The sequence below is a fragment of the Coregonus lavaretus genome (assembly GCF_964263955.1).
Source record: "Coregonus lavaretus genome assembly, chromosome: 10".
NCBI lineage: Eukaryota > Metazoa > Chordata > Actinopteri > Salmoniformes > Salmonidae > Coregonus > Coregonus lavaretus.
The window spans coordinates 987,221-994,939 of record NC_139997.1 but is presented as its reverse complement, the minus strand read 5'-3'; the positions used below and the strand labels follow the sequence as shown (position 1 = coordinate 994,939).

General features: G+C 46.3%; 1 protein-coding gene across 1 annotated transcript in view; it reads left to right on the top strand.

Moving 5' to 3' along the window:
* Positions 1 to 7,719, top strand: part of LOC311135784 (phospholipid phosphatase-related protein type 1-like) — a gene marked incomplete at both ends in the record, with an annotated part of 56,908 nt that overhangs the window by 808 nt on the left and 48,381 nt on the right. The window lies entirely within an intron of this gene.

Here is a 7,719-nt window from a genome sequence, read left to right as displayed (position 1 = left end):
GTCTACTCAGCTGTCTATGTCACGGTGAGTTTTACTGGAATTGATGATGATGATTACAGTGAGGGAAAAAAGTATTTGATCCCCTGCTGATTTTGTAAGTTTGCCCACTGACAAAGAAATGATCAGTCTATAATTTTTATAGTAGGTTTATTTGAACAGTGAGAGACAGAATAACAACAAAAAAATCCAGAAAAACGCATGTCAAAAATGTTATAAATTGATTTGCATTTTAATGAGGGAAATAAGTATTTGACCCCTTCTCACATTTAATAATTACATATTTAATAGCACATTTTCCATTGTTGACCACACAGCGTGCTTCCTGACAGTGATTTTCAACAAATGCAAAGTAACCACAACTATATACTTCTCCATGTCCGAGGTTGCGTAAGCTGCACAGGGTGAGACCAACAGATCATTAAGTGAGGTGTCAGTTCGCCCCCATAAGAGACAACACTACATCCGTGATGGCTAACAAATTCCGTTTATGGGTATTGTTGATCATAGCCCTTAACGACATTCCTTCTAGTAAGGAGAGCAGGTTTCCTTCTAGTAAGGAGAGCAGGTTTCCTTTTAGTAAGGAGAAGCAGGTGCCCTTCTAGTAAGGAGAAGCAGGTGCCCTTCTAGTAAGGAGAAGCAGGTGCCCTTTTAGTAAGGAGAGCAGGTGTCCTTCTAGTAAGGAGAGCAGGTGCCCTTCTAGTAAGGAGAAGCATGTGCCCTTCTAGTAAGCAGAAGCAGGTGTCCTTCTAGTAAGGAGAAGCAGGTGCCCTTCTAGTAAGCAGAAGCATGTGCCCTTCTAGTAAGGAGAAGCAGGTGTCCTTCTAGTAAGCAGAAGCAGGTGTCCTTCTAGTAAGGAGAAGCAGGTGCCCTTCTAGTAAGCAGAAGCAGGTGTCCTTCTAGTAAGGAGAAGCAGGTGCCCTTCTAGTAAGGAGAAGCAGGTGTCCTTCTAGTAAGGAGAAGCAGGTGCCCTTTTAGTAAGGAGAGCAGGTGTCCTTCTAGTAAGGAGAGCAGGTGCCCTTCTAGTAAGCAGAAGCAGGTGTCCTTCTAGTAAGCAGAAGCAGGTGTCCTTCTAGTAAGGAGAAGCAGGTGCCCTTCTAGTAAGCAGAAGCAGGTGTCCTTCTAGTAAGGAGAAGCAGATGCCCTTCTAGTAAGGAGAAGCAGGTGTCCTTCTAGTAAGGAGAGCAGGTGTCCTTCTAGTAAGCAGAAGCAGGTGTCCTTCTAGTAAGGAGAAGCAGGTGCCCTTCTAGTAAGCAGAAGCATGTGCCCTTCTAGTAAGGAGAAGCAGGTGTCCTTCTAGTAAGCAGAAGCAGGTGTCCTTCTAGTAAGGAGAAGCAGGTGCCCTTCTAGTAAGCAGAAGCAGGTGTCCTTCTAGTAAGGAGAAGCAGGTGCCCTTCTAGTAAGGAGAAGCAGGTGCCCTTCTAGTAAGGAGAGCAGGTGCCCTTCTGGTAAGGAGAAGCAGGTGCCCTTCTAGTAAGCAGAAGCAGGTGTCCTTCTAGTAAGGAGAAGCAGGTGTCCTTCTAGTAAGGAGAAGCAGGTGTCCTTCTAGTAAGGAGAAGCAGGTGTCCTTCTAGTAAGGAGAAGCAGGTGTCCTTCTAGTAAGGAGAAGCATGTGCCCTTCTAGTAAGGAGAAGAAGGTGTCCTTCTAGTAAGGAGAAGCAGGTGTCCTTCTAGTAAGGAGAAGCATGTGCCCTTCTGGTAAGGAGAAGCAGGTGCCCTTCTAGTAAGCAGAAGCAGGTGTCCTTCTAGTAAGGAGAAGCAGGTGTCCTTCTAGTAAGGAGAAGCAGGTGTCCTTCTAGTAAGGAGAAGCAGGTGCCCTTCTAGTAAGCAGAAGCAGGTGTCCTTCTAGTAAGGAGAAGCAGGTGTCCTTCTAGTAAGGAGAAGCAGGTGTCCTTCTAGTAAGGAGAAGCAGGTGTCCTTCTAGTAAGGAGAAGCAGGTGTCCTTCTAGTAAGGAGAAGCATGTGCCCTTCTAGTAAGGAGAAGAAGGTGTCCTTCTAGTAAGGAGAAGCAGGTGTCCTTCTAGTAAGGAGAAGCATGTGCCCTTCTGGTAAGGAGAAGCAGGTGCCCTTCTAGTAAGCAGAAGCAGGTGTCCTTCTAGTAAGGAGAAGCAGGTGTCCTTCTAGTAAGGAGAAGCAGGTGTCCTTCTAGTAAGGAGAAGCATGTGCCCTTCTAGTAAGGAGAAGCAGGTGTCCTTCTAGTAAGGAGAAGCATGTGCCCTTCTAGTAAGGAGAAGCAGGTGTCCTTCAGAGCCCCTCATTCTTTAGATCTAATCACCGATAAGATCCTACAGAACTGACTAGATTCATTTTGCATTGAGGTTTCCACCCATGTAAGGAGTTACTCCACAAAACACATCTGAATTTGAGTGACATATTACCTCTCTTGTCAATGTATCAATTCAGCGCTGCTTTGGTGACCAGTCCACCACATTGTTATGGCCTGTTACCCCATGTCTTACTCTAACACCCCATGACACTGTTCATCTGCTTCTAGGCTATTCCATTTACACTGGCTAACGGTCTGTTCCACCATTACACCTCTGCCTAGATAGTGCCGCAGATACTGTTTTGCCCGTTCATATTCGTCGGACTGATCAATACGTTTCACGACAATTATAGTTTTATTTGCGTATTGGTCATTCAACATTTTACCCTGGGTCTCATTAGCCCAGCACATAATGTGATGTGGTACACTGGGTTTCCCAGCCAAAACAGTCGGTTTTTATCTTTAAACTGGTACACTATCGGCATTTGGTGCACAAACATTATTTTTAATTATGGAGCATGGGGTCTCTCATCGGTCTCCCGGTAACTACTTCGTGTGGTGTGAGTCCAGTGGTTGCATTCGTTGATGCCCTCATAGACATCGATTCCACTGGTAGGTGTGGTAGGTGTGTCACCCAGTATTTTTCTTCACTTTTCAATGCTTTGGCAATCTTCTCCTTCACGGTACAGTGCTGGCGTTCTGTCACCCCCGCCGCCTGCGGGTGATACAGACAATGCAGAGCTTTATCCCCAGAGCTTTATCCCCAGAGCGTTATCCCCAGAGCTTTATCCCCAGAGCTTTATCCCCAGAGCTTTACACACAGAGCTTTATCCCCAGAGCTTTATCCCCAGAGCGTTATCCCCAGAGCGTTATCCCCAGAGCGTTATCCCCAGAGCGTTATCCCCAGAGCGTTATCCCCAGAGCTTTATCCCCAGAGCTTTATCCCCAGAGCTTTATCCCCAGAGCTTTATCCCCAGAGCTTTACACACAGAGCTTTATCCCCAGAGCTTTATCCCCAGAGCTTTATCCCCAGAGCGTTATCCCCAGAGCTTTATCCCCAGAGCTTTACACACAGAGCTTTATCCCCAGAGCTTTATCCCCAGAGCTTTATCCCCAGAGCTTTATCCCCAGAGCTTTACACACAGAGCTTTATCCCCAGAGCTTTACACACAGAGCGTTATCCCCAGAGCTTTATCCCCAGAGCTTTATCCCCAGAGCTTTATCCCCAGAGCTTTATCCCCAGAGCTTTATCCCCAGAGCTTTATCCCCAGAGCTTTACACACAGAGCTTAATCCCCAGAGCTTTATCCCCAGAGCTTTATCCCCAGAGCGTTATCCCCAGAGCGTTATCCCCAGAGCTTTACACACAGAGCTTTATCCCCAGAGCTTTATCCCAAGAGCGTTATCCCCAGAGCTTTACACACAGAGCGTTATCCCCAGAGCTTTATCCCCAGAGCTTTATCCCCAGAGCTTTATCCCCAGAGCTTTATCCCCAGAGCTTTATCCCCAGAGCTTTATCCCCAGAGCTTTACACACAGAGCTTAATCCCCAGAGCTTTATCCCCAGAGCTTTATCCCCAGAGCGTTATCCCCAGAGCGTTATCCCCAGAGCTTTACACACAGAGCTTTATCCCCAGAGCTTTATCCCCAGAGCGTTATCCCCAGAGCTTTACACACAGAGCGTTATCCCCAGAGCGTTATCCCCAGAGCTTTATCCCCAGAGCTTTACACACAGAGCTTTATCCCCAGAGCGTTATCCCCAGAGCGTTATCCCCAGAGCGTTATCCCCAGAGCGTTATCCCCAGAGCTTTACACACAGAGCTTAATCCCCAGAGCTTTTGTTGTGGAAAATAACCACTATACTTTATTACAAATAAGGTCTTACATAGTTTTTGTTGCATCAAGAAATGACTTGATTAAAGTTTTCAACAAAGCTGATACCAGTCTGCAGAGTGGCACCCCCCCTTACGGTCTCCCTCCGTCTTATATAGTCCTCTTCAGTTTTCCCGCTCTTTTATTGCACTTCCTTTGTCTCTGAGAGCGGCTAAACTCAACTTTCATTCAATCAATCAATCAATTTTATTTTATATAGCCCTTCTTACATCAGCTAATATCTCGAAGTGCTGTACAGAAACCCAGCCTAAAACCCCAAACAGCTAGTAATGCAGGTGTAGAAGCACGGTGGCTAGGAAAAACTCCCTAGAAAGGCGAAAACCTAGGAAGAAACCTAGAGAGGAACCAGGCTATGAGGGGTGGCCAGTCCTCTTCTGGCTGTGCCGGGTGAAGATTATAACAGAACCATGCCAAGATGTTCAAAAATGTTCATAAGTGACAAGCATGGTCAAATAATAATCAGGAATAAATCTCAGTTGGCTTTTCATAGCCGATCATTAAGAGTTGAAAACAGCAGGTCTGGGACAGGTAGGGGTTCCATAACCGCAGGCAGAACAGTTGAAACTGGAATAGCAGCAAGGCCAGGCGGACTGGGGACAGCAAGGAGTCACCACGGCCGGTAGTCCCGACGTATGGTCCTAGGGCTCAGGTCTCTCAGTTGGCTTTTCATAGCCGATCATTAAGAGTTGAAAACAGCAGGTCTGGGACAGGTAGGGGTTTCGTAACCGCAGGCAGAACAGTTGAAACTGGAATAGCAGCAAGGCCAGGCGGACTGGGGACAGCAAGGTGTCATCATGCCCGGTAGTCCTGACGTATGGTCCTAGGGCTCAGGTTCTCAGAGAGAAAGAGAGAACGAGAGAATTAGAGAGAGCATACTTAAATTCACACAGGACACTGGATAAGACAGGAGAAGTACTCCAGGTATAACCAACTAACCCCAGCCCCCCGACACATAAACTACTGCAGCATAAATACTGGAGGCTGAGACAGGAGCGGTCCGGAGACACTGTGGCCCCATCCGAAGAAACCCCCGGACAGGGCCAAACAGGAAGGATATAACCCCACCCACTCTGCCAAAGCACAGCCCCCGCACCACTAGAGGGATATCCTCAACCACCAACTTACAATCCTGAGACAAGGCCGAGTATAGCCCACAGAGGTCTCCACCACAGCACAAACCAAGGGGGGGCGCCAACCCAGACAGGAAGATCACGTCAGTAACTCAACCCACTCAAGTGACGCACCCCTCCCAGGGACGGCATGAAAGAGCACCAGCAAGCCAGTGACTCAGCCCCTGCAACAGGGTTAGAGGCAGAGAACCCCAGTGGAGAGGGGAACCGGCCCGGCAGAGACAGCAAGGGCTGTTCGTTGCTCCAGAGCCTTTCCGTTCACCTTCACACTCCTGGGCCAGACTACACTCAATCATATGACCTACTGAAGAGATAAGTCTTCAGTAAAGACTTAAAGGTTGAGACCGAGTCTGCGTCTCTCACATGGGTAGGCAGACTGTTCCATAAAAATGGAGATCTATAGGAGAAAGCCCTGCCTCCCGCTGTTTGCTTAGAAATTCTAGGGACAATTAGGAGGCCTGCGTCTTGTGACCGTAGCGTACGTATTGGTATGTACGGCAGGACCAACTCGGAAAGATAGGTAGGAGCAAGCCCATGTAACGCTTTATAGGTTAACAGTAAAACCTTGAAATCAGCCCTTGCCTTAACAGGAAGCCAGTGTAGGGAAGCTAGCACTGGAGTAATATGATCAAATTTCTTGGTTCTAGTCAGGATTCTAGCAGCCGTATTTAGCACTAACTGAAGTTTATTTAGTGCTTTATCCGGGTAGCCGGAAAATAGAGCATTGCAGTAGTCTAACCTAGAAGTAACAAATGCATGGATTAATTTTTCTGCATCATTTTTGGACAGAAAATTTCTGATTTTTGCAATGTTACGTAGATGGAAAAAAGCTGTCCTTGAAACAGTCTTGATATGTTCGTCAAAAGAGAGATCAGGGTCAAGAGTAACGCCGAGGTCCTTCACAGTTTTATTTGAGACGACTTTACAACCATCAAGATGAATTGTCAGATTTAACAGAAGATCTCTTTGTTTCTTGGGACCTAGAACAAGCATCTCTGTTTTGTCCGAGTTTAAAAGTAAAAAGTTTTCAGCCATCCACTTCCTTATGTCTGAAACACAGGCTTCTAGCGAGGGCAATTTTGGGGCTTCACCATGTTTCATTGAAATGTACAGCTGTGTGTCATCCGCATAGCAGTGAAAGTTAACATTATGTTTTCGAATAACATCCCCAAGAGGTAAAATATATAGTGAAAACAATAGTGGTCCTAAAACGGAACCTTGAGGAACACCGAAATGTACAGTTGATTTGTCGGAGGACAGACCATTCACAGAGACAAACTGATATCTTTCCGACAGGTAAGATCTAAACCAGGCCAGAACTTGTCCGTGTAGACCAATTTGGGTTTCCAGTCTCTCCAAAAGAATGTGGTGATCGATGGTGTCAAAGGCAGCACTAAGGTCTAGTAGCACGAGGACAGATGCAGAGCCTCGGTCTGACGCCATTAAAAGGTCATTTACCACCTTCACAAGTGCAGTCTCAGTGCTATGATGGGGTCTAAAACCAGACTGAAGCATTTCGTATACATTGTTTGTCTTCAGAAAGGCAGTGAGTTGCTGCGCAACAGCTTTTTCTAAAATTTTTGAGAGGAATGGAAGATTCGATATAGGCCGATAGTTTTTTATATTTTCCGGGTCAAGGTTTGGCTTTTTCAAGAGAGGCTTTATCACTGCCACTTTTAGTGAGTTTGGTACACATCCGGTGGATAGAGAGCTGTTTATTATGTTCAACATAGGAGGGCCAAGCACAGGAAGCAGCTCCTTCAGCAGTTTAGTAGGAATAGGATCCAGTATGCAGCTTGAAGGTTTAGAGGCCATGATTATTTTCATCATTGTGTCAAGAGATATAGTACTAAAACACTTAAGTGTCTCTCCCGATCCCAGGCCCTCGCAGAGCTGTGCAGATCCAGGACAGCTAAGCCCTGGAGGAATACGCAGATTCAAAGAGGAGTCCGTAATTTGCTTTCTAATGGTCATGATCTTTTCCTCAAAGAAGTTCATGAATTTATTACTGCTGAAGTGAAAGCCATCCTCTCTTGGGGAATGCTGCTTTTTAGTTAGCTTTGCAACAGTATCAAAAAGAAATTTTGGATTATTCTTATTTTCCTCGATTAAGTTGGAAAAGTAGGATGATCGAGCAGCAGTGAGGGCTCTTCGGTACTGCACGGTACTGTCTTTCCAAGCTAGTCGGAAGACTTCCAGTTTGGTGTGGCGCCATTTCCGTTCCAATTTCCTGGAAGCTTGCTTCAAAGCTTGGGTATTTTCTGTATACCAGGGAGCTAGTTTCTTATGACAAATGTTTTCCGTTTTTAGGGGTGCAACTGCATCTAGGGTATTGCGCAAGGTTAAATTGAGTTCCTCAGTTAAGTGGTTAACTGATTTTTGTCCTCTGACGTCCTTGGGTAGGCAGAAGGAGTCTGGAAGGGCATCAAGGAATT